The sequence below is a fragment of the Schistocerca serialis genome, chromosome 5 (genome assembly GCF_023864345.2).
Source record: "Schistocerca serialis cubense isolate TAMUIC-IGC-003099 chromosome 5, iqSchSeri2.2, whole genome shotgun sequence".
Classification (NCBI taxonomy): Eukaryota; Metazoa; Arthropoda; class Insecta; order Orthoptera; family Acrididae; genus Schistocerca; species Schistocerca serialis.
The window spans coordinates 610,201,865-610,226,765 of record NC_064642.1 but is presented as its reverse complement, the minus strand read 5'-3'; the positions used below and the strand labels follow the sequence as shown (position 1 = coordinate 610,226,765).

At 40.9% G+C, this 24,901-nt stretch overlaps 1 protein-coding gene across 6 annotated transcripts in view; it reads left to right on the top strand.

Annotated features, from left to right (window-relative positions):
* The window catches only part of LOC126481610 (uncharacterized), a 146,041-nt gene that overhangs the window by 9,785 nt on the left and 111,355 nt on the right, over positions 1-24,901 (top strand). For 4 of the 6 annotated variants that reach the window (XM_050105488.1, XM_050105485.1, XM_050105489.1 and 1 more), the window contains exon 2: positions 16,174-16,227. The exons of 1 other annotated variant lie outside the window; for it this stretch is intronic. The gene's annotated coding sequence lies outside the window, so the exon portion shown is untranslated. Of the gene's footprint in view, positions 1-16,173; positions 16,228-17,832; positions 18,005-24,901 lie in introns of all 6 variants that reach the window. One more of the 6 variants, XM_050105486.1, reaches the window with a different exon arrangement.

Below are 24,901 nucleotides of genomic sequence, written 5' to 3'. Positions count from 1 at the left end.
AGCTAAGTGTCGAGCTTCCTCAGCTCTTATTAACACCTGGCCAATGTAGTTGTCGCCCACATCATCAGGATGTAACGGAAACACAGTGTCCATCATCGTTGTTGCCTCATGCCCATGCACCAGTAAAAATGGCATAAATCCTGTGGTGTCTTGTTTGGTGGTGTTTTAGGCAAATGTCATGAAAGGTAGCATCTCGTCCCAGTTGCTCTGCTCAACATTGACAAACATTGATAGCATGTCGGCCAAGGTCTTATTAAGGCGTTCAGTAAGCCCGTTAGTTTGTGGATGGTAGGCAGTCGTCATGTGATGAGTAATGTTGCACCAACTGTTTATCCCGGTCACAAGATTCAATTTAAAAACTTTCCCTCGATCGGTAATTAATGAACTTGGGGCACCGTGTTTTAATACAATGTCTTCCACTATGAATTTGGCTACCTCGGATACTTCGGCTGTAATGGCTTAGTGTGTCAGATAATCAATGCAAACAATAATCCATCTATTGCCACTAGCAGACATTGGAAATCATCCCAGGAGGTCAATCCCAACACGCTGGAAAGGCGTTTTAGCTGGTGGAGTTGGTGTGAGTCGGCCAAGTGGCTTCTGAGGAACTGCCTTTCTCCTCTGGCACTCTCTACAGTGCGACACATAGTGACAGACACTCCTAAATAAACCTGTCCAGAAAAAGCTCTTGCGGATTCTATTGTATGTCTTAATAAATCCTAAATGTCTGGCTTCAGGTGTCTCATGGAATTTCTGTAGAACATCTAAGTGTGTGTGTTTAGGAATCACTGGTAGTCACCTCTTTCCAAACAGATCATAGTTTTTCTTGGAAAGTAATCCATTAACTACCTTAAACTGTCCTTTCACATCCTCCGACCGATTTAAGGCAAGCATAGTTTGAGATATCTTGGCGTCCTTGTGCTCAGCAGAGAGATCCTGGAGTGCAGCGAGACAGTCCCTATCTTCATCAAAGTCTTGATGGTCTTCCACAGGGTTTCTTGAGAGGCAATCGGCATCTTGGTGTTTTCTTCCACTTTTGTATATTATGGTAATGTCATATTCTTGAGGACTTAGTGCCCACCTGGCGAGTCGTCCTGTTGGATCCTTAAGACCTGTCAACCGACAAAGTGAATGATGGTCTGTAACAACTGTGAATGGCTTTCCATAGAGATAATGTCGAAATTTGCACTTGGCCCAGATCATAGCAAGACATTCTCTTTCTGTAGTTGAGTAGTTTCTCTCGGCCTTTGTAAGTGTCCTAGAAGCATAGGCTATAACCTTGTCTTTTCCAACCGAAATTTGCACCAGAACAGCACCGATCCCATACCTGCTGGCATCCTCTCATCTTACAGACGAAGTAGTGTCAGTTGTCAGAGCTTTTTGCAGCACATCAAAAGGATCTTGTCGAGCACCAACCCAGATAAATTTAGCATCAGCTTTTAGCAACTCCTGGAGTGGCTTGGCTTTGATACAAATGTCTTTGATAAAGTGACGATAATAAGAACAAAATCTGAGGAAGCTTCTCACATCTCTAATACTTTTAGGAATAGGAAATTCCATTATAGGTCTCACCTTTTCTGGGTCTGGCCGCACACCTTCATTTGACACAAGGTGTCCAAGTATTTTGATTTCTTTTGCTCCAGAGAGACACTTTCTTGGATTAAGTTTCAGTCCGCTTTGTTGGAGACACACAGGAACGGCCCCGTCTTTTTATATGTTCATTAAATGTCTGTCAGGACACTATAATGTATAATAATAACAAAGACATAACATCCACTTCAGGAGGCTTAAAAGATTATCGATCATCCGTTCAAAAGTTGCTGGTGCATTACACAAACCAGACAGCATTACCTTAAACTCATACAGGCCCTTAGGGATGATGAATGCAGTTTTCTCATGATCAGCCCCATCTACTTCGATTTGCCAGTATCCCTAGTACATGTCCATGGTTGAGAAAAACTTAGCCCTCTTCAGACAATCTATATAAGAGGGTAAGCGTCCTTTTTAGTTATCTTATTAAGCTTCCTTTAATCAACACAAAAGTGCCAACTGCCATCCTTCTTCCTGACGAGGACCACTGGTGATGACCATGGGTTCTGCGAAGGCTGAATGATGTCATTCTTCATCATTTTTTCTACCTTGTCACGAATTATTTGACGTTCTGTTGCTGACGCATGGTATGCTCTCTGACTTATTGGTTGATGGTCTCCAGTGCTAATCCGGTGCTTCACTGTCAATTTGCCTAATTTGCTCTTCACCTGTGGATTGAGGCATTCAGAGAACTCTTGAAGAATGGCAAGTAGCTTCTTCTGTTGTTCCTTAGTGAAATCTGGTAATAGCCGAGCTAGAAGATCTTGTCTCGTAGTGGTAGTGCTAATTTTGCCCACAGACTTGGCATGGTAGGTTTCTATGACGCTCCGCTGTTTCTCAATTAATGGTTTAGCGTTTGCTACGCGCATGCGTCTTGGAAGGATCTGCAGTTTTCGGCGACAGTGAACTATCCACAATTCCCCGAATCCATTCTTAAACGAGACGACGGAGACTGGTATGGCCAAGTTACTCTTCAGTGGTATGCTTCTCTTATATTCCACTACAAGATCCATGGGTTAATGCATGGCATGAAACGTGACGGTTACCTTTCTAATGCTGACTGCAGGAATGATCACTTTATCCAGCACACATAGTCTCCCCACACTCGGATGTGCATCTTTGTGTCCACAGTATCTCACCTCGTCTTGCATAATTTTCGAGCGACCACAATCTATAATTTCCTGAGAAGCTTTCAAAAAGTTCCATCCAAGAATGACGTCATGACTACATTCTTGTAAGACAATGAATTCTAAGGGCTATGTATGGCCACTTATACCCAAACGAATGGTACATCTTCCTGTAGGTTTTACATATTTCTCACTAGCCACCTTCAGCAGAGATGTTTTGTTGTCGAAGGATACGGTTTTCTGCAGATGTTCCATAGTCCACAAGAGCTTGGGCTGGTCGGCCATCCATGAGGATATCGACGTAGTTTCCTATCATTTTTGTAGTGATCGACGGCGGAGGATTTTTCTCTTTGGTGGCCTCACCTCTAAGGAATGTCGCATCCTTTAGTTTTCCAGGTTGCGGCAGCTAGGTAATCGGCTGGAGCTTCGAAATGGCAATGGAGATCTTGATCGGCGTGTTGGGGAGCATCTTCTCCAGCGGCTAGCGTGCAGTGATGGTGACCTATGTTATCCTGCACCCATTCGTCGTCGTCCCGGATTTGGCATCGGCTAAGACTGGTCTGCTGTCTTCTGGTGTGGGCATCATCAAATATCCACCGCCTTTCTCGACAATAGCACACCACTTGTCCCGGTCGTCCACAATGGTAACATACTGGTTAGTTATCCTGGGTCCTCCAGACGTCAATCTTGGTGCTCAAACATGTTCCTCATGCAGCATTGTGGGAACGTAACTCCAGCTGGGTCTTGACTTTTTCACCGTTTTAAAGGGAAATGAAGGACGAGAGATTGGATTCAATGTCTGTTCCACTTCCTCCCTTATGACCTCTTGAAGCATCTCGGTTTTTTGCTCGCTGTGAATCCCTAGTGCCTTCTGAACTTCCTCTCTCATTATCTGACGAAGAACACTTGCGAAATCAGTTTCTTCCTTCATCACAGACATCAATATGATGTATGGGAGCTGTTCAAACTTCTTGGGTGTAATTCTTTTTCATACATTGTCTCGATATACTGTAACCATTCTATGCAGTCGTCTGCTGACGAAACCTCCTCAGGAGTAGGGCTTGATACATGTCCTCAGCAACACCCTTCATGAGATGTGCAACCTTATCTTCCTCCTTCATTCTAGGATCCTCTATTTTACACAGCTCCAAGACATCTTGAATGTAGGATGCTGAAGTTTCTCCTGGATGCTGTGCCCTGCACATTCATTTATCTTAAGCCTTGCACTTCTGTCGTGTGTCGCCGAAATACTTGCGCAGTTCCGCCTGGGATACTTCTCAGCTTGTGAAATTCTCCTCGTCGTTCTCATACCATTGCTTGGCAGTGCCCTCCAAGTAGAAAAATATGTTAGCCAAACATATGGTGTTATCCCGTTTGTTAAATTTGGCTATACGCTCATATACCTTCAGCCACTTGTTTGGATCTTGGCCATTGTCACCAGAGAACCCGGAAGGATGTCTCATGTGGTGGCAGTTGCTATCATGTTAGTGTCTTCTTCTTCTTCTTCTTCTTCTTCTTCTTCTGTCTCCGATAGATTGCGATCTGTTGAATATGGCTCAAACTCTGGTTTCTCGCCACATAAACAGCGGCTCTGTCATGGCCTGATGGGAGCCACTGTGTCGTTGATAATGTGTGGTATCACAAGTTCCAATACTCGGCATCTTCACCAGAATAATGTCACATAGAGGAAAGTGTAAGTAGATGAATGACAAACACTAATTTCACTTAACAAAGGTTTATTCAGCACTTGCACATACAAGAGCGCAGAGCGAACTGCCTCCAGCCAGGAGACATACAGTATGTATACAGCTACACAACATTCCAGTACAATGCTTCTGGACGTTTGTGGATACTTCTAGAATGTACTCGAACCGATTATAGAAATTAAAATTGTACAGTCCAGGTGGGTTTTGAACTCGCGGCCCTCCATGCAACAGTTTAGTATCATAACCACTGCACCACGGTGCTACTCACCTTCTTCTGCGACAGTATTATGAGCAGGAAAGTTGCTACTCATCATATAGTGGAGATGCTGTGTCGCAGATAAGCACAACAAAAAGACTCTCACAATTAAAGCTTTCGGCCATTAAGGCCTTCGTCGACAGTACACACACACACACACACACACACACACACAGCATGGTGCGGGTGGTGGACAGTGAAGTGCTGCAGGTTAGACGGTGGGCAGGGGAAAGGTGGGGAGGGTGGGGGGGAGTAGCGGAAAAGGAGAGAAAAATTCAAGACTTTGCTGAAAATAATAGTTTCCTAATACAAGTTGGGAATCACTGGTATAATTCTCAGTCAACCGTGTATCCATTTGTAGTTTACTGCAAATGTGTACGATTCTGTAAAATCTCTGAATGTGTGCTGTGTATCTTATCACATGCAGTACAATACCTCAGCTGTGTAAGTTTTCCTGAGACATTTTGTCAACAATCTCAAACAGCAGCCTGCAGATAGGCAGATTAAAAAAGTGGGTATTCTACATTGTAGGATACCACCTGTCTGCTTTGACCTATGACGTAATTGCACTGTGCCGCGATGTGTTGTGTGACGTCATTGAGATGCGATGTGTTTGTTTTGGAGTGGAAATGATACATTGTTGCTGAGAGTGCGGTGTGTGAAGAGGTGGCATGCTCTAGCAGTTTAATTGTGTGATTTGGGATGTGTTTGCAAGGCATGTTATTGTCTACATCTACATACATACTCTGCAAGCCACTGTACACTGTGTAGCGAAGAGTGCCTCGTACCATAAATGGTCATTTCCTTTCCTGTTCCACATGCAGATAGAGCGGGGGGAAAATGACTGTCTGTAGGCCTCCACATGAGCTATAATTTCTTGCATCTTGCTTCGTGCTCCCTAAGTATGTTGGCAGCAGTAGCATTGTTTTGCAGTCAGCTTCAAATGCTGGTTCTGCTAACCTCTAAATTGCTTCAGTGTCTTCTTTCAATCCAACCTGGTGCTGGTCCCAAACACTCTAGTAGTACTAAAAAATAGGTCACACTGGTGTCCTATATATAGTGTCATTTACAGATGAACCACACTTCCCTAAAATTGTCCCAATAATCCAAAGTCGACCATTTGCGTTTTGTACCACAGTCCTCGCTTGCTCATTCCATTTCATATTGCTTCGTGATGGTACACTCTAATGCTTTGGACGATGATTGAAGTGTGAAGTAGATATACTAACTTCCACTCCTTTTAGGAGATGACTTACTTGTCCGCAGCTGATCATCTTCGCTGGCTTCTGGAATCTCTTTAAATTTCTTTTCCGAAGAGTGATGCTAGGTACAGGAATATTTAAAATTCTTCCTCTACTTGTGAAATAAATAGATACTTGAAGGTTACTTTTCATCAACTAACGATATATTAAAACTTCATACAGAACAAACTTCTCCCTTCTCACATAAACATCTGACTGCTTGTAAGTCACTCATATCGCCTCACCTCAGAAACAAATCTAATTACATCCACAAAAGAGTTGGCGTAATAACCATAACTCTATATCACAGGATTCATGAAATATGCCTTGCCTCTAGCAAGGCTGGAATAAGAGTTTTTTAAGAGTTCCTTTTTCACTAACGGTAGCCATTGACACTATTATCACAGAGTTACATAAATACTCCATGGTCCCCTTGTATGCACTCACTAAACATCTGTGGACTGCCAGACAGGTACTTGTTGGTGCCGTTCGACCGCTGTGTCTACATTCTTCCTGTGACTGAATTTAAACCTGTACATACAGACATGTGATGTGCTGTAGGTAGGATTCCGCTTTCTCATACTCATATCTAAAATATCATGTGTTTGAGACGGTAGAAGGCTGAGTGGTTGTAGAATTTATGGAGAAATTCTCGAAACACTACATATCCCTCCCCTCAGATCGAACATGTGATATTTTATACATAATCATTATATAAATAATATCACAGATAATAACAATTTCATATTTTAACAGTATAAATTTCTTTTCTTTCAGTAACCATGAATAATCTTTTGCTTACTACTTCGCTATTCTCTCTCGTGCTACTTTAATACTAAGCCTTGATCATTCATTCGAGGTTTTAGTCAGCTCTTCACTAGTATTTAGGAATTGTGAAGGCTCCTCCTTTATTTCCAATCATAAATTTCAGGTGTTCATGACATTCTATTCTCATCTTTTGTACTACCTTTCCTTAGTATGTACTATTCTTACTATTTCTTGTAGCTTGGAGGAACTCTGGGCAAAATGAAAGTGTTCTTTTGATCCTCGCAAACTTTCATGAAACGTAATAGTGCTAGTTGTGCATAGAACTCAAACTTTCCAGAATAACCCCTATAAAATTTGTGGCTTCTGTCACGATACTGTCCCCTTCTCCTAGGATCAGTACCTATACCTTGCTCGTGAGTTGACCTTATGAGAGCACATCCTCTTTCCATTCTGTAAGGTATGCCCCTAATAATACATCCCTGTTTTTTAGGCCACATGTCATCCTATCTCCATGTAGGTACACCTGCCCTATATACTTAGCAAATGCCAGGTATGCCCCCTTATCCATTCTGAGTAGGCTTCACGGTTCATTACCCTAGAATACGTTTCTGTGTATACTATAATTAGGTATTCTGTGGTAACGATGCAAATCTATTTTACACTTCGCATTCACTTTTTAATTCATCATTCAATACCTAAAGTCCTCCTCTACTTCTCAAATTCTATACTCTCCGTAGATAATATGTCTACATACACTATATAAGTCCTATTTAAGGCACTTTATCCTTCATAAGTACGATCACATCTGGACAGAGGGCACATTTCCCAGACGCTGGTGTGAAGCCACTGTCGTACCGAATCTAAGCTCGGTAAGGACAAACACCTTCCTTCTAGTTATTGCCCCATTTCTCTCACCATTTGTGTTTTCAAGGTGATGTAGTGTGTGATTCATGCCCAGCTGGTATGGTAGCTCGAGTCACACAGTTTACTTACCACTGCATATTGTGTATTTCGAGCACGCCATTCTGCACTTGACCATCTTGTCACTTTGTTGACCCATGTCCTGAATAGTTTACTGTGGATGCGCCAGACTGTTACCATGTTTCTTGATTTAGAGAAACCCTACAACACCTGCTGGAGGACTGGTATCCTCCGTACTGTCTATATGTGGGGCTTCAGAGGCCACATGTCCGGTTTCCTTCAGGAATTTTTAAAAGTCTAAGTTTTCAAGGCACGTGTGGGTTCTGCCTAACAGGACACCATTATTCATATTATGGCCTGTCTGCCACCGGGCATGTCCAGCTCCCTTTTAGTTGACGATTGTGTTATCTATTGCAGATCCTTGTGGACTTGTCTCCTTGAGCGGCATCTATAGGGTTGTCTTGATCAGCTCTACTTATGGAGCATTGAAATGGCATTTGCTTTTTCACTGACAAAACCATTTTTGTGAATTTGAGGCAGTGCAATTGGTTTTTTCCACCATCTTTACATTTTGGGCTTGTTGCTCTTCCGTTCATTGAAACTATGAAATTCCTGATGCTCATGCTCGATAGGAAACTTCCTTGGTAATCCCAGGTGTCTTACCTGGCCTCCCACAGTACGCGGTTCCTATGTGTCCTCTGGGTTACTTCTTGGGGAGTGGATTCACACTCCCCCCCCCCCCCCCCCCCCCCCCCCCCCCCCAATTTTTACCAGTCCGTTTTCCATTCAAAACTAGACTGTGGGAATACAATCCACCGTCGTGGCCAACAATAGTGCCTTTTATGATAGTCTGGTTCAGAGTCTGTATGCAAAAGCTGCAGAGCTACCACTGTCTTACCACCACGATTTTTTCCTCAGCAGATACGTATGGTGTTTGTCTGCCGTGCCTGGCCACCCATCCTGTGCCTCCTCCTTTGATAACTGCTTTGATCGCAAGTGTGGAAAGTGCCCCTCTTCTCTGGAGGTCGACTGAAAGAGGGGGTGGAGGGGGTTTGACAGAGGAAGGAAACAGGAGGAGATAAATCGAGAGAGGAGAATGTGGAGATGGGCTGACAGAGGGGTAGGAGGAGGGGGAGAGAGAAAGATGATGATCAGAGAGACGGGGAGTAGGAGAAGTACAGAGAGATGGGGAGGAAGAGAGAGAAGATATGAGGAGGAGGTAGAGGGTGTGAGGCGGGATAGAGGGAGCAGAGGGAGGTGGTCTCAGAAGGGTTGAGGAGATGGACAGAGAGAGGGTAAGGAGCAGATAGACAGAGAGATGTGGAGTAGCAGTTGGACAGAGAGTTGGACAGAGGACTATTGCTCCGGCAGCTTAACTTCATGGTACCTGCCACTTTCCCAATGGGTGTGTACTGTTCACCACGTTGGCTTCTATGTGTTTGACTATATAGTGAATCATAGCTCCAGAATTATTGCGTATTCTAAAGTCGAAATTTGTATAAATTTATAAACATCGAATATAATGTTAAATGGCTGTACGAGGATGGTTTGAAAAGTTCTCAGAATCACCACGAGAGGTCAGCGCTAGGGCAACAAGTTGTTCACGTGATATTATTGGACTGTTGCTGTAAACACATGCCACGTCAGTGCTCTTGGAAGAATGTTGTGGCGGTGACATGGCTCTGTTGTTGTTCCCGCATAGTGATTTGTGAAAATGGAAAAAAATAGAGATTTGAGCAGTGATTAAGTACTTTGTAAAAAAAGGTATGAAAGCAAAGTGCATGCATGCCAATTTCCAGAATACACTGGGGGCTCTGCTCCTTCATATTCAGCTGTTGCCAAATGGATAAATGAATTTAAAGTTGGTCGGGAGAGCTTAGATGGTGATACGCGCAGTGGTCGGCCAAGATGTATCACTACTCCAGAAATCATTGCAAAAGTGCACAAAATGGTCATGGAGGATCGCTGATTGAAAGTGCATGAAATTGCTTACGCTTGCCAGAGGTCATCTGAAAGGTATATCACATTTTAACTGAAGAATTAAAAATGGAAAAAAATATCTGCAAGATGGGTGCTGCGACTGTTGACACTGGATCAAAAACGTGCTGTCGCTACGGCAAAATTACAGGAACTAAGATATGAATTGTTGCTACTCATGTCTTATTCACCTGAAATGGCTCCATCAGACTTCCATCTCTTCCCAAAACTGAAAATTTTTCTTGGCGGACGAAGATTCACTTCCAATGAAGAATTGATAGCTGGAGTTGATGACTGTTTTGCAGGCCTGGAGGAAACTCACTTTCGAGGTGGGATCAAGGCATTGGAACATTGTTGGACCAAGTGTGTTAATCTACAAGGAGACTACATTGAAAAATAAAAAAAAGTTTCAGTGATGTAAGTACTTTTTTTCATTTCTGTTCTGAGAGCTTTTCAAACCACCCTTTTAGATTTTCTGAAGGATTCTGATAGGAAAAATGATGTGGAAACCTTATTTTGATCTTACAATAATGTTTTGTTTGGTGAAGCTCAAAGCAAGAAAATAACTGTCTATCCTGTAACAAATGCTCTCTCTGGTCATGATGCATAAATAGTTAGCATAAGTGAAATAGAGCCTTACAGTACACACACTCCTCACTGAAAATCAGTTAGAATAATTAATGACTCATGGAGAAAGGTTTGCAGAATAGTTTACTGGAGATGACTTGGATTGAAATTTATTATGAACCAAAAGCTAACATCAAATTTAGTCTATTTCATGATAAATTCACATCATTATTTGAAAATGGCTTTCCGCATAAGCTAATCAGAAAGGATATTAAACAGCCATGTAAAAAACCATGGATCAGTTGAAGGATTAGAGTATCTTGTAAAAGGAAAAGGTAAATGCATGTTGGCAGGAAAAAGTAGAGATCCTGCAGTTGTTTGCACACTACAAAAACTACTTAAAATCACTAATAAAGATTATTAAAAACATCAAGGAACATGCACATAATGTCAGAAATAGTCTGAAGATACATGGTATGTAGTGAAACAACCAGCCACAGAACAGCATAACATCATTATTGAACTGAATGGAATGTCTATAAACAAAGAGTCACAAGTAACAAATATATTTAATAATCATTTCTCAAATATAGTAGATAGTATAGAGACAAACAGTTACAGAGAAAAGTCTCAGCAGCACTCTCATTAAATTCAGTCATATTACTGTATCACTAACTTGTCTTTCAGAAATGAAGAAAATTGTATATTCTCTCAAAAATAGAGACTCGTTTCAATTTTATGGTGTTTGTAATAGAGTACTATAGATTTGTTCCCATATAATAAACCCTGTCTTATTTGAAATGTGTAATGCCTAACTAATTGAAGGCATTTGTCCAGAGAAACTGAAATATACCATTGTTAGACCTCTCTTTAAGTAAGGTCATAGGAGAGATGCCAGTAACTATCAACCTGTTTCACTGCTGACAATTTTTCAGAATTTTGAAGAAAGTGATGTATTCTAGAACAGGATCTCACCTGAGCATGCAGTGGTTAGCACACTGGACTCGCATTCGGGAGGACGACGGTTCAATTCCGTCTCCGGCCATCCTGATTTAGGTTTTCCGTGATTTCCCTAAATCGCTTCAGGCAAATGCCGGGATGGTTCCTTTGAAAGGGCACGGCCGATTTCCTTCCCCTTCCTTCCCACACCCGAGCTTGCGCTCCGTCTCTAATGACCTCGTTGTCGACGGGACGTTAAACACTAGTCTCCTCCTCCTCCTCCCTCACCTGAGCAACAGTAATACTCAGCAAATCACAGTTTGGATTGCAGAAGAGTTGCTCTACTAAGATGCCATTTACATGTTCACTCACCAAATTTCGCAAGCATTAAATAACAAAATAGCACAGGTGGAAATTATCTGTGACCTATCTAAGCCTGTGTGGATCACAGTGTTCTCCTAGATAAACTGAAATTTTAGGGGATTGATGATATAGCCAAGCAGTGGATTATGTCATATCTAACCAAAAGAATGCAGAAATTTGTACATTGTAACTCAACCAAAATTGTATGGTGACATTGTTCTGACTGTGGGTGTCTTACGTTTGCTACTGTTATGTAAGCGATCTTCCATCTAATATACAACAAGCAGTATTAGATCTTTTTGGAAATGATTCTACTGTTGTAATCAATCCAAGCATACTTACAACAACAGAAGAAATAGTAAACAAGATTCCTTAAAGTACCATCGACTGGTTTTCTGTGGATGGACTCACACTCAGCACAGAGCATTAGATGATGGCATGAACAGTTCCGAGAAACATGTTTGTGTAAAGGCAAATTGCCGGGCAGTCCCCAAGTGTCAGTCCTCAAGTGTCTGATACAGACATTGAATGCGTCTGCCAAAGTTTCACAAGGAGTCTGCAGAACACCAATCGCTGTGCAGCTAAACATGCCCCCGATGTCCATCTGGTGTGTTGTGTCGATGTTTAGACATGAACCTGTACAAAATTCAGCTACTGCAAGCTCTTCATGAAGGTGGCAAACAACAATGTGTGGAGTTCTGTAATTTCGTTCTTGGCAAGATAGAAGTTGAGTTTCCTTCCACATTTAGTGTTTAGTGATGAGGCAACATTCCATTTAACATTTAAATGGAAAGCTGAACAGTCGTAATGTGAGAATATGGGGTACGGAACAACCACATGAAGTTGTATAACTTGAGAGGGTCTCTACAAAATTTAATGTGTTGTGTGCAGTTTCATGGGGAAAGGTGTATGGTCCATTTTTGTGTGCCAAGAACACTGTTACATAAAGCACATATCTTGATATGCATGAGAACTTTCTTTTCCCACAATTGGAGACTGATTCAAACAACTTCATTTACCAGCAAGATGGGGCATCGCTACACTGGCATCTGGAAGTGCGGGAATTTTAAATCATTCCCGACTTCCAGATGGCCGGCCGCAGTGACCGAGCAGTTCTAGGTGCTTCAGTCTGGAACTGCGCAACCGCTACAGTTGCAGGTTCGAATCCTGCTTCGGGCATGGATGTGTGTGATGTCCTTAGGTTAACTAGGTTTAAGTAGTTTTAGGTTCTAGGGGACTGATGACCTCAGATGCTAAGTCCCATAGTGCTCAGAGCCATTTGAACCATTTGAACTTCCAGATGCCAGTGTGTCATTACTGAATGAGGGGTCGGATGCACTGAACCAAATGATTACATTTTTGGCCTCCAAGGTCACCGGACCTAACTGTATGTGATTATCTCTTGTGGGGGGTTTATAAATGACTGTTTATGTGCCTCTGTTACCAAGAACAATGAACGAACTGAGGCATCACATAACAGCAGTTGTGGAAGCTGTAACTCGAGATATGCTCGCTGCAGTGTGGGAACAATTATCTGAGTACCGTATTGACATATGCTGTGCATCTCGGGGGGGGGGGGGGGGGGGGGGGGTCATACTGGACACCTTTGAAAAGGTATGACAAAATTTTGAGTTTCCTGTATATCAACAAACAAAATTCATTGTTTATGTTTAATAGTTTCAGAAATATAGATTGCCAAATCAGGTGATTCTTTTTTATACACCCTGAATTTTGCATATTTTCATCCAGTAATGTTATATGGAATAATGTTGTGGGGTATCTAATCTATAGAAAAGGAAGTATTCATTGCCCAAAAACGTGCTGTAAGAATAATATGTGGTGCTCACCCACGATCATCTTGTAGACGCTTGTTTAAGGGGTTGGGCATTCTGACTACTGCTTTCACAATATATTTATTGACCCATGAAATTTGTTGTAAGTAATCTACTGTTGTTCAAAAGGAACAGTGAGGTACATAATTACAGTTCCAGAAGGAAAGATGACATTCATTTTCCGCATTAAGCACATTTAGCACAAAAAGGGTGCACAATGCTGCAACTAAAATTTTTGGTTACTTACTCAGTGATATAAAATGTGTGACAGACAACAAAGTAAAATTTGAAAAGAAACTGAAAAAGCTTCTTCCTGACAACTCCTGTTCTGTAGAAGAATTTCTGTCAGTGTGATGTGTAAACGGTGGAGGGTAGGAATTACTAACTCTCATCTGCATGTATAATAATAATAATAATAAATAAAAACAAAGATGGGGTGACTTACCGAACGAAAGCGCTGGCAGGTCGATACACACACAAACAAACACAAACATACACACAAAATTCAAGCTTTCGCAACAAACTGTTGCCTCATCAGGAAAGAGGGAAGGAGAGGGGAAGACGAAAGGAAGTGGGTTTTAAGGGACAGGGTAAGGAGTCATTCCAATCCCGGGAGCAGAAAGACTTACCTTTGGGGGATGGGTGGATATGTGCGTGTGTATACCTGTCCTTTTTTCCCCCAAAGGTAAGTCTTTCCGCTCCCGGGATTGGAATGACTCCTTACCTTCTCCCTTAAAACCCACTTCCTTTCGTCTTCTTCCTCTTTCCTGATGAGGCAACAGTTTGTTGCGAAAGCTTGAATTTTGTGTGTATGTTTGTGTTTGTTTGTGTGTCTATCGACCTGCCAGCGCTTTCGTTCGGTAAGTCACCCCATCTTTGTTTTTATATATAATTTTTCCCATGTGGAATGTTTCCTTCTATTATATTGATATCAATAATAATAATAAATAAATAATTAAAAAACTTAAATTTTCAGCATGTAGGTGTAATTATAAATTCATTTGTTATGTGAATGTAACATGACTTGTTCCACATTATTATTATTTATCATGCAAATAATCCATGGAATATGAAAGTAACAACATTGGCCACATATTAATTGCATGTATCATCAGTAAACAGAAACCAGTCGATATCTTAAGTTTCCAGCAAAACTATATTTTTGAGCAGATTTGTTTTGAATCTTCCTCTCTCTTCTTCAGATGCGCCCAAGCAATATGTTTATACCAAAATTTGGAAGATTGGGTGCTTCTGTTCATGATATAAAGCCTGAATTTTCCAGTGGTACATACTAAAATGTTTAATCTGTAATATATGTACCCAAAATCAATATTATTGACTACCAAAAAACAAGTAACTGATTAGAATTAAAGACTCAGTGGAAGTTACTTCCTTTGATTCTCGAGTAATGCTCCCTTTATGTACGTAAAATGATAGACTAAACATTCATTGAATGCAATCATTGCAGATAGTGACACTTCAACATCGTAATAGCCTTACAGCTATCAGTAAGCCAATTTTCAGCAGTGTGTGGCGTTGATAGACAGTGGAAGGTAAGTTGGCAGTTAGATCTGAATTGATTGTAGTGTAAGGTAAATGTTGAAGGAAAAGAAAAGGCTGACTATTTGATTGTTGAAATGGAAATAACTGTGCTTTGAAATATATTTGAAAATAATTTTTTTCTTACATGAGCATCATAATTTTACAGTAGCATACACTGTGGTGAATCATGACTGCTCTTGGCTGATTAATCATTTTCACTGATTGTGCAAGATCATAAGTCCAAATGGATTTACTTTTCTTTGAAGGAACTATCGAAGAACAATAACATTTGTGAGATTTGAGACAGAGAGGCAGAATAGTCCAAATAAGTTTGAACTCAAGAGAGTGTATGTGGCAATGTACCAAAAATAAATCGTATCTGCTGTGGGATGTACTGCGTTATGCAAGTCATAACATCAGATCGCATTATCCAGTAGTAAAATCTCAGACTGCAATTGACTTACGGGCAAGAGGCAAAATGTGGTGTTTTTTTGGACATAACACACTGCAAACTTTTCCTAAAATGATAGTTGAGTAAGCATGTAAGACTACCATGATGACTACAATCTGACATTGTGAAATGTTGACTAGTCTGGCAGATACACACAAATATATTACATTTTAGTGCAGTTCTTTACAACAGGCAATCTCCACTCTGATATTTGAGGACACTCTGAACTGTAGCTGCCACGTACGAGATCTTTCAGACTCCAGTTTGCTGCTAGTTATTCATGTTATTCCACACATCAGATTTCATCAGAACTATGCCTAACCAGATGTATGCAAGCCATCTTTGACAGCAGTCAAGTGCTGTTGCTACCCTGGCCTGAACATTCACCTGACATGTGTGGGATGTTGTTGATTACAGCTTTTTACCACAGTCCTGTAGCAACCACTCTTGATGTTTTTTGGACTAACATAAAATACTGAATTTTCAGAGTTGAATATTGTTTCCCATTTTGTAATCCTAATAATTTGTGTTCAGACATATGTGGTATGAATTTCTTTACAGTCACATGCATTGTAGGCATTGCGATTTGTGCAGATATTTGTGTTTAATGTAAGAGGTTTTAAGCCTTCTGGTAAAAGATTGGTGGGTAAAACTATTCAAAGTAGAAAGACTACTATATTAAAGTTAAACTGTAGTGTATTCATTCAGATAATTGTAGAGTGAAATACTACATTTTGATAGTGGCAGGAGAAATGATATAAAAATCAGAAATACTGAAAACCTTTATGAGATTCTAAATTAATAAAATGGTGGTCTATGTTTCACTCACTCTTAGTTTCTATGTGGAATTGATATTTTTGTTAGGTTCCCAATGATATAATGAATTATTACAGATCCGTGGAACAGAGACTTGGCTTCAGGTGCAGTAACATCTGTTCGAGAGAAAGGTAGGTGACCAATAAAGACTCGTGTCTTAACAATCACTTGCCTTTTATAGAACAGCTAGTGCATGAAAATCGATCAGTGACTTTGTTCTTAGAAATCTTATGTACCACAAAAGTGCTGCTATTCTGCAAGTGAAGTTTTTCTGAACTGTGGATAGCCTGATGCAGCTTAGACTAATGTGATATATTCATTTTACAGTGTACACACGTTATTTCTCCTTCATTTTATCATCTATTTAGATGTTTAGCATCACAAAAGGTGATTCGCTTAGAACTGTTCATAAATGTCATTGTTATTGGTAAAGAGCTCTTCCTAATAGTTGATGAAACCTTTTAGAATGAAAGATAACAGTATCAAGTCAGTACACGATTTCAGTACTTAGGTATAATGAAAGAGTAACTGCATCTAAGACTGGGTAGAAAGGATGTGTGGTGGAATAAAACTTAGGGAGAGGTGAGATTGATGTTCCTTATTTGGGAAAAACCTCTCACAGGATCATATTCTGCCACTCACCTAATCGGAGAAATATCCCGGTCCACGCTTGTGCCACAACCTATCTTTAACCACTTGTGGCACACATAATATCATTGTGGAAACCCCAGGTGCCACAGATATCCTCGGTACCCACTTACTGCTGCTATATTCAAACTCTGCTGCAACTTCTACAAAGCCTGTTATGTGGGCCTTACGATCAACCAGCTGTCTACTTGAATAAACAAGCACCATCAAACTGTGGCCAAGACAAAGTAAAAGCACACAGTGGTAGAACATGCTGCTCAGCACAATTACTCAGTGTCAGTAGTTGCTTCACAATCAGTGCTGCTTGTACCATTCCCCTCTCCCCAAATATTGGTTTTTCTGAATTCTTCCTGCAAGCAATCCATGTGTCCTGAACCTGCCAAATACCAACTCACAGTCTGGTACACACATCCCCTGTCCCCACAGTGTTCATCACACTTTTCACTCTGCTGTCTCCCTCTTCTTCAGTCTATCCCCATCTCATTTCAGCCCAGCTCTTGACTTTGTGTAGAATATGCAACTTCCCCTACCTGCTCCAGGACTAATTCAGTGGTGAGACATTCCTATCCTGTTCCCTTACTGTCTCTTTCTTCCAGTTTTCAGCTTCCTTTCCCTCCATCCAACACAACCCTGCACCTCAGGCAGACTGAAGCACTGGGACAGTACAGCCGGTCACGCACTCGTGTGTGTGTGTGTGTGTGTGTGTGTGTGTGTGTGTGTGTGTTTTCAGCAGTGATCCCACTAAACAGTGGATGGTTCTCATTACTCCTTCCACTATTTCAACTTTTGGATGTGATAATAAAGTAGTTGCAGTTAATATAGTAATGTTGAGTAGTTGGTTATTGAACTATTATTGACTGTAGAATAACAACACTGTATTGTGTGTTGAAACATAACATGCTGCAGTGCTGATTTGTCCTCCCATTTTCCATGTTTTTTGTAGTTCAAAATGTCTTATCTTTGTTTTTGTATATCTTCTGAAGATAATGGGAATAACTACGAGTAGACTAGCTATCTGTTCATGTTACATGTATAATATTAAATATAAATGTGTGGTGGTGAATTAACATTTGTATTTCTGTATCCAGTGAAAATCTTCAACAGTCGAAGGTCCAACTTGCAATACCAGTGTTAAGCATAAATTAAAAGCTATTCTTTCATTGTTCATGGATGCTGAAGTAATATAGTAAAAAAAAAACACCAAGAAGAATAATTTAGAACAAAAATCAAATCATTGCTGTCACATTCATTACTAAGCAGGTAAAACAGTAATGGCAAATTAAATAATTTATTCGGTCTGTTATAGTGTAAAGTGTGTCCTGCTGCATGTTTGCATGTGCGTGTGCATGCATGTACGCTTTGGTGTCTCAAGTGAACCGATACGTAATACTGGTGCTACATTCAGGAAGTGATTGTAATATGACTAATTGAAGGCCTATTTCAGTTGAATTTGTCATAAAGCTTCCAAGTATTATCCTCTGGGGAAGTTTCTGAAAATGAGCAGAAAAAACAAATTTATCTTCCATGGTGTCAGTCAGTTTTATTGGATTCAGCTTATATTTTGATGGGTGAGTTGGTCGATTGGTAGAAGCAAGTGGCAGGTTTAGGCAAGTCAACATACTCATATTGTTCATTTTGAGTTTGGTACATACTTTATGTGACAGTTTTTGAATCCTAAGGGTTTACTTGCATTTGATGCGAAATGTTATTGTTTCAGGTTACTATTACAGTATTCTTAAATTCCTGCAACAGAATAATTTCTTAGATTAGAGAATGTTTTTCTGTTAGTCTTCCAACATGGTGTAGACCACTCTTTATCATGTCGTATTAGAATTGCTTTTAACTTTCTGAACGTTGCCTGAGAGTTGTCAGTTTGTTTGCTGCAGTCTTGCATTTTGACAGGAATAGAATAATCTTATGGAATAAGATTTTAATTATAAAAGTAAATGTGGGCTACATTACAGTGTGCAGGTATTTTCCAACAAAATATCCCAAAACATTCTTTACGACAATACTAAGACATTATGTAGAACAGTCTTGATCACATAAAAACACTTTTATTCGTAAGTGGTGACTGGTTTCGAATTGATGTAAATCATGTTTGGACCATACTTCAGTGATAAGTGGATATCATCCACCGATGTTCACACATTAGTGGGTGATATAATTCCTGCTCTGTGCTATCATCTTCATGTGTCTTCACTGGAGTATGGTCCGAAGATTATCCATGTTGGATGAAAACGGATCACCACTTAAAAGGGTTCTTATGTGATTGAGACTGTATATATAATAATCTATTAATAGTTCATTGCAATTGCTGTTGTGCCCATTATGTTTACAAAGATTCTTTACAACAGGATATGTTGCTTTTACACAACAGGCATGACCCATCTAGATTGAGATGAGGTCCTTTATTTTGCAATGTACATCGTCACTTAATGATGCTAACAAAGGTGTGTAGGAGATTTTAGCACAAAGTGGAATCACATGGTGGTAAATCACTCTCTTACAATCAAAAGTATGAAAAACATCACAGTCTCTGCAGATGGTCAAATGTTTGCTCTTTTTAGTGTTTGAAAAATTTGCAATGTGTATCTCGTTAGCTTGGTTCAGTTGCATTTGAATGTCTAATAATTTATCAGACTGAAATGTGCTGAAATTTCCAAATAACCTCCAAGACTGAGACCAAAAATTAATGGGATTTGTACAACTTAAATATTTATGGTCACTGAAGTGAAAACCAAAAATTCTTTTAATGTATTTATTGTGTAAACATTGTATAAAGCAATTTCATTTCTGTCATAATATCCCTCCTACACTCAATATCAATATATTGAATTTTACACAGTGTATGAATTCCTGTAGAAAAATATCATGTGGGAATCTGAGCAACCACTCGCACATCATGTGGCATTGCTCTTTGTCAGAAGGATTGGCTTGTCTTTCATCCCTATTGATGATTCTTGCAACAGCTTCACACACAATGTACCACACATGAATAATTATATTTAAATAAAAAAAAACTAAAATCATCCATATACACTGTTCAAAGTGTCCAAATACATTGTTTATGTTGTGGATGACACCTGTCCATCCATGCTAATGACCACATCAGGAATCATTGCAAGAGTAATGGAGGTTTAATGAAATACCTTGTTTATCCTGAAGATTGATACAATTTGTAAAAAAATGAGAAAAACTTGTTTTATTTAGTGATTACTTCAGTTTTAAATCATAACTAGTAACACATCACTCGCAATAACATTTTAAAAAATAATTAGTATTATAAAGATGTAGAAAAAAGATGCTATGTTATTACAACCCTGGGGTAGTTATTCATTTCCTGCAGAACACAGTTTGGGAAGTCTTGCTGTAGGAAAATGCAGAGTTGTGCACTTCACAAAACTGAAAACTTGTTATTTCTTGACTACAGTATTAATCAATCATAGCTAGTCAGTGATTTTACACTAATATTTGAGGGTAATGCTATGTTGAGGTATGAAACACATAGGCTCACTTAAATGAAAAGCCACCAGTCACTGGTAGGGTACTGGGAAACTGCAGCTTTTGTACAAAATAGATTGCATACAAAACACTTGGGTGCACCATAATTAACTGCTGAGGTGTCATCAACCTGAAGGTTGGTTTGAACACAACAGTGCTATAGTAAACATGGTCTTGTTGGAGGTCATGTGATGTCACCTTCCTCTGACCATTGAATTGACTTATGTTGTCATCTATAACTTGAGACCTTTTAAGCCTTATTGTGGCATTTAACCACTGAGCTACAACAAAGGGCACATAGTATAAAAAGGGAGGCTGTTTAAATTGATATAGGCTTGCTTGAAAGTGATAAAGTTGAACAAAAGTGTTGAAATCTTAACTTAGAAAGATATCTGGAATAACTTGCTTAAACCACTTCAAGAACTGGGTTTCAGGGCAGAAGTAACGACTATTCTGATGACCGCTATGTATTGGACCCACGGAGATCACGTGGATAAAATGAGGCTGTTATTTAACAGCTAACACAGAGCTGTGCAAACACTTTGTCTTCCCATGCTTCATCTGTGAAAGGAATAGGGAGAAAACTTCATACCTGGTACGCCCTACCACTCACTTCATACTTATCCACATAGTATTGATACAGATGTAGAATGGGATTATGATGGTTCCTCAGTGCTGGTGTTTGCTATTTATAAACAGCATCAGTAGCTTCTAATTATTTTGTAGGGACACTTTGTGTTGTGTGTAGGAGCCAGGAGCATCAGGACTGCCATTTTCCATCATGCATGCCGTGTGGAGTTTTTCGGTAACATTAATAGTGAAACCTGGTATGGGTGAAGCAATTCTTCATAGTAAACATAGGTGTACAAAAATAAGCCATTTGCAGGGTTCTTGTGAATGCGTGGCTGAGAGCTGCCGCAGCCTTCTGTGTGTCTTATTTTTGTAGTTAGTACAGATGTATTTGAAATGTAAACTTTTGAAAATGTCCCTATGTTGTAATTTCAATTGTGTGACTGGCTTTGGAAAGGTAGATGTGTGTTAGAAAATTCATTACAATTGATTCCTGAGTCAATTTCTGGGATCCACGTATTTCATTACAGGTATATCAAGTTTCTTGTGTTTACTTACCAAATACCAGTGATTTTATTTCGTGCATGAGGAAAATTCTTTGGATGTCTTTTATAGCTACGATGTTGTATCTCTTCTTTCTTGACCAAGTCACCTAGATTTTGCAAGTAATGAACTTTCCATTTCTTAATGAGAAGGGCCAAACTTATTATTCTTTCTTCTGCAACTGTATTCTTGATATGTGCAGCAGTGGTACATTACAACAGATAACACTTTTTCAGATCTGTGATCAATTAACTTCCATTTATTATTCATAAAAAGCTTTTTTATATAGCAACTTCCATAATGTTCATGAGAAGCAAATTTATTGTATAATATAAAGTTTGTAATTCCTCACATGATACCATGTCTATGTGGAGTAAGTTACAATGTAATCTAATTCTATTAATAATTATTCCATGACACAGACCATTTATGATCAAAACACTTATAACATTTTTCAGATGTAATAAAAGTTAAGTTTAAAATATTACTTGTTTCTCTTTTCTTGCATACTTATTACTGATTGACCTTATAGTGGTTGTCAAAAAGAATTGTAAAATTTTAGATGATGCCCTTCAGCAGGCATTGTATGATTAAATAGTACACTATATTCTCATCTGATAGGGCTGAAATATCACCCCTCCCCCCAGGTGGCTCATGGTTCTTTTGTGAGTTCATCCCATGGTGCCTGTGGAGCCCCAAGCAGCCCATTCTTCCTTTCCAGGTTGCATTTCCTTCTCCTTGCCCCACCCTCCCCATCCTTGCTCCTTCCCCACTGCCCCCTCCCTCCCCATCCATGCTCCTTCCCTGCTGTTCCCTCCTTCCCCTTCCATGCTCTTTCCCTGCTACCCATCTGGCTAAGCCTCCTAACAATACAGGGATCACATTTCTGATAGTTGAGCAGTTGCCTCCTCTGTATGCCTAGGAGTGGTTGCATGCCATACTGCAGCATCGGGAATCCCGGCATTGGCCGCTGTGCCAGACAGCCCTAGCTGTGGCTGGGCGGGGCCCGTGGGGATAGCCACTGGTCGGTGTGAGTGGTATCAGGGTGGATGCTTTGCATGTGAGGTGTATCAGGCTTAGAAAATCTGGTCATTCTTCTACGACCATCTCTTGGTGGTAACAGATTGTTGAATGCTGCTTCTTATGTCCCCACGACCTTTCCTTCCCAGGCTACTCCCTGGGAGGAGGACCAGCTTCACTGGCTTGGGCTGAAACACTTTCCCTGCTACCTGGTGAGCACTAGGATGGATAGGGATATGTTCAGTGCCAAAAAACCATTATTTTTTGTGGAAAATATCGAAGACAAATTTGGCAAAGTGGAGTCTCTCATTAAGATGTGGTCGAGTTCCTGTTGATCAAAACTTCTACCCCCACCCATTCTGCAGCTCTTCATGCTTGTGATCATCTTGACAATGTCCTGGTGTCCACTACACCTCACCAGTCTTTGAATATGGTCCATGGAGTCATCCTTCAAACGGATGAGATTCTCTGGGCCAATCTGGAATGACGAGGTGTTCATTTTGTTCAGTGTATGCAGAAAGTTCATAAGGACAATCACACGGATACTGGTGCCTTTATTCTGGCATTTGAGGGAAATAACTTTCCAGAGAAGGTGAAGATTATGTGTTACCAGTGTGATGTGAAGCCATACATCCTGCCAACCATTAAGTGCTTTCAGTGCTTGCGTGTCGGGCACATGCCTTCCCGATGTTCGTCGGACTCTCTGTGTGGTGAGGGTGGACATCCGCTCCATGAGGGAAGCCCCTGTGTTTCGCCACACATGTGTGTTAATTGTTGCAGCCCTCACTCTCCACGCTCACCAGATTGCCTGGCTTAGAAGAAAGAAAAGAAGATATCAGGCTATAAGTCCATGGATCAATTGTCTTACACTGAGGCTTGTCAGAAATATGACCAATCTCATTCTGTTTTGACGGCTTCTACTTCTGCCTCTGTTCATCCTTTCCCCCTCCTCCCTCTTCCTTACCCCAGTCCCCTCTGTATCTCCTCTCACCCTTCTCTGCTGTTCCCAAGCCCTCCCTTCTGGATACTGCTTCCCTTCCCAGCCGAAGAAGTGTCCCCCTTTTTCAGCACCCGCCGGTGGTGGGGCTCCTCCCAGGACCTCTCCCACCAGCATCTCTCAGGCTAGAGGTCTGCTGCCACATCTCAGCCAAAGGACACATGGTCTGTGCATCCCAAGGTCGCCTGCTCCCTTCTGGTTCTGAATCTTCCGGAAGCCTGTTCTCTCTCTGTGCCCTGCTTTCCTCAACCTATGAAAGAGGAGGAGGAGGAGGAGGAGGAGAAGAAGAAGAAGAAGAAACAAAAGTCCCAGGACAAGCACCCCCCTCAGGGGCTCACGGAGGTACCATCTCTCCCCTTGCAATCTGAGTCAGACCTCTTATTTACAGATGTCACCCTGTCCTTGTTGGTGACGGATGGTGACCTAGCTGCATGATTGGCTCCAGCCCATTCACCTCCCATTTGGATACCCACTCTGTGCTTCTTCATTGGAACTGTAATGTATACTACAATCATCTCCCAGAGTTGCAGTCCCTCATTGTCTTTTACTCAGCAGTTTGTCATTCTTCAGGAATCTCATTTTATTGATGCTCACTCACTGAACCCTCATGGGTTCCGTGCTTTCCATTGGAACCGGATCGGCCTTTTGAGGGCTTCTGGTGGCATTTGCATGCCGGTCCATACATTGCTGTTCCCTGCTTTACAGGCCCTGTACGCTGTCCATCAGTTTCGTCTTGTAACAACTTAAGCGGCTTCCTTCTTCCACCAGTCTTATTGCCTTTAGGCCTAAATATCTTTGTGCCAAAGCTGATTACTTAGCCAAACAGAAGAAATGGGTGTGTTGGAAATGCTTTTTCTCCTCTCTAAGCTCTTCCGTCCCTTCTTCATGGGTGTGGGCTACACTTTGCACCCTCCAAGATTGTCAGCAGTAGTCTTCCATTAGGGCCTTGCCCTTCCATGTGGCCTTTGTACAGACCCATCAGTTATTGTGAGTCACCTCACAAACCATTTTGTGATGGCATCAGCCTCCTATCCAGCACCCTTCCTCCTCTGGAAAGAGAGGGATGCAGCTTCCCATGAATGTTTTACCTCTCGTCAGGCGAAATCCTATTCTTCCGGCCCTCTCTTCTTCTCACTGACTACTGGCCCTGATTCCATCTCCACAACTAATTGTTTAAACATCTCACTCCTCCACAACGACAGTATTTCCTCTGGGTGTTTATCTATATTCGGCTTCATGGCATTTTCCCCTCTCAATGGAGAGACAGTATTGTGGTTTCTGTCCTTAGCCGTGGGAATGATATGCCATCCCAATTACAAGCCAGTCAGCCTGAGCAATGTTCCATGCAAGTTACTATGATGGATGTTGGCTCATCGGCTCAATTGGGTCTTTGAAACTCCGGGTTACCAGTGCAGGTTTTGTGAGGGACAGCCTCAGATCAGTCATCTGCTTCAATTGGAAACAGTAGATCGGCACGCGTTTCCTCAGCACCGCCATCTTGTTGCAGTTTTCTTTGATCTTCA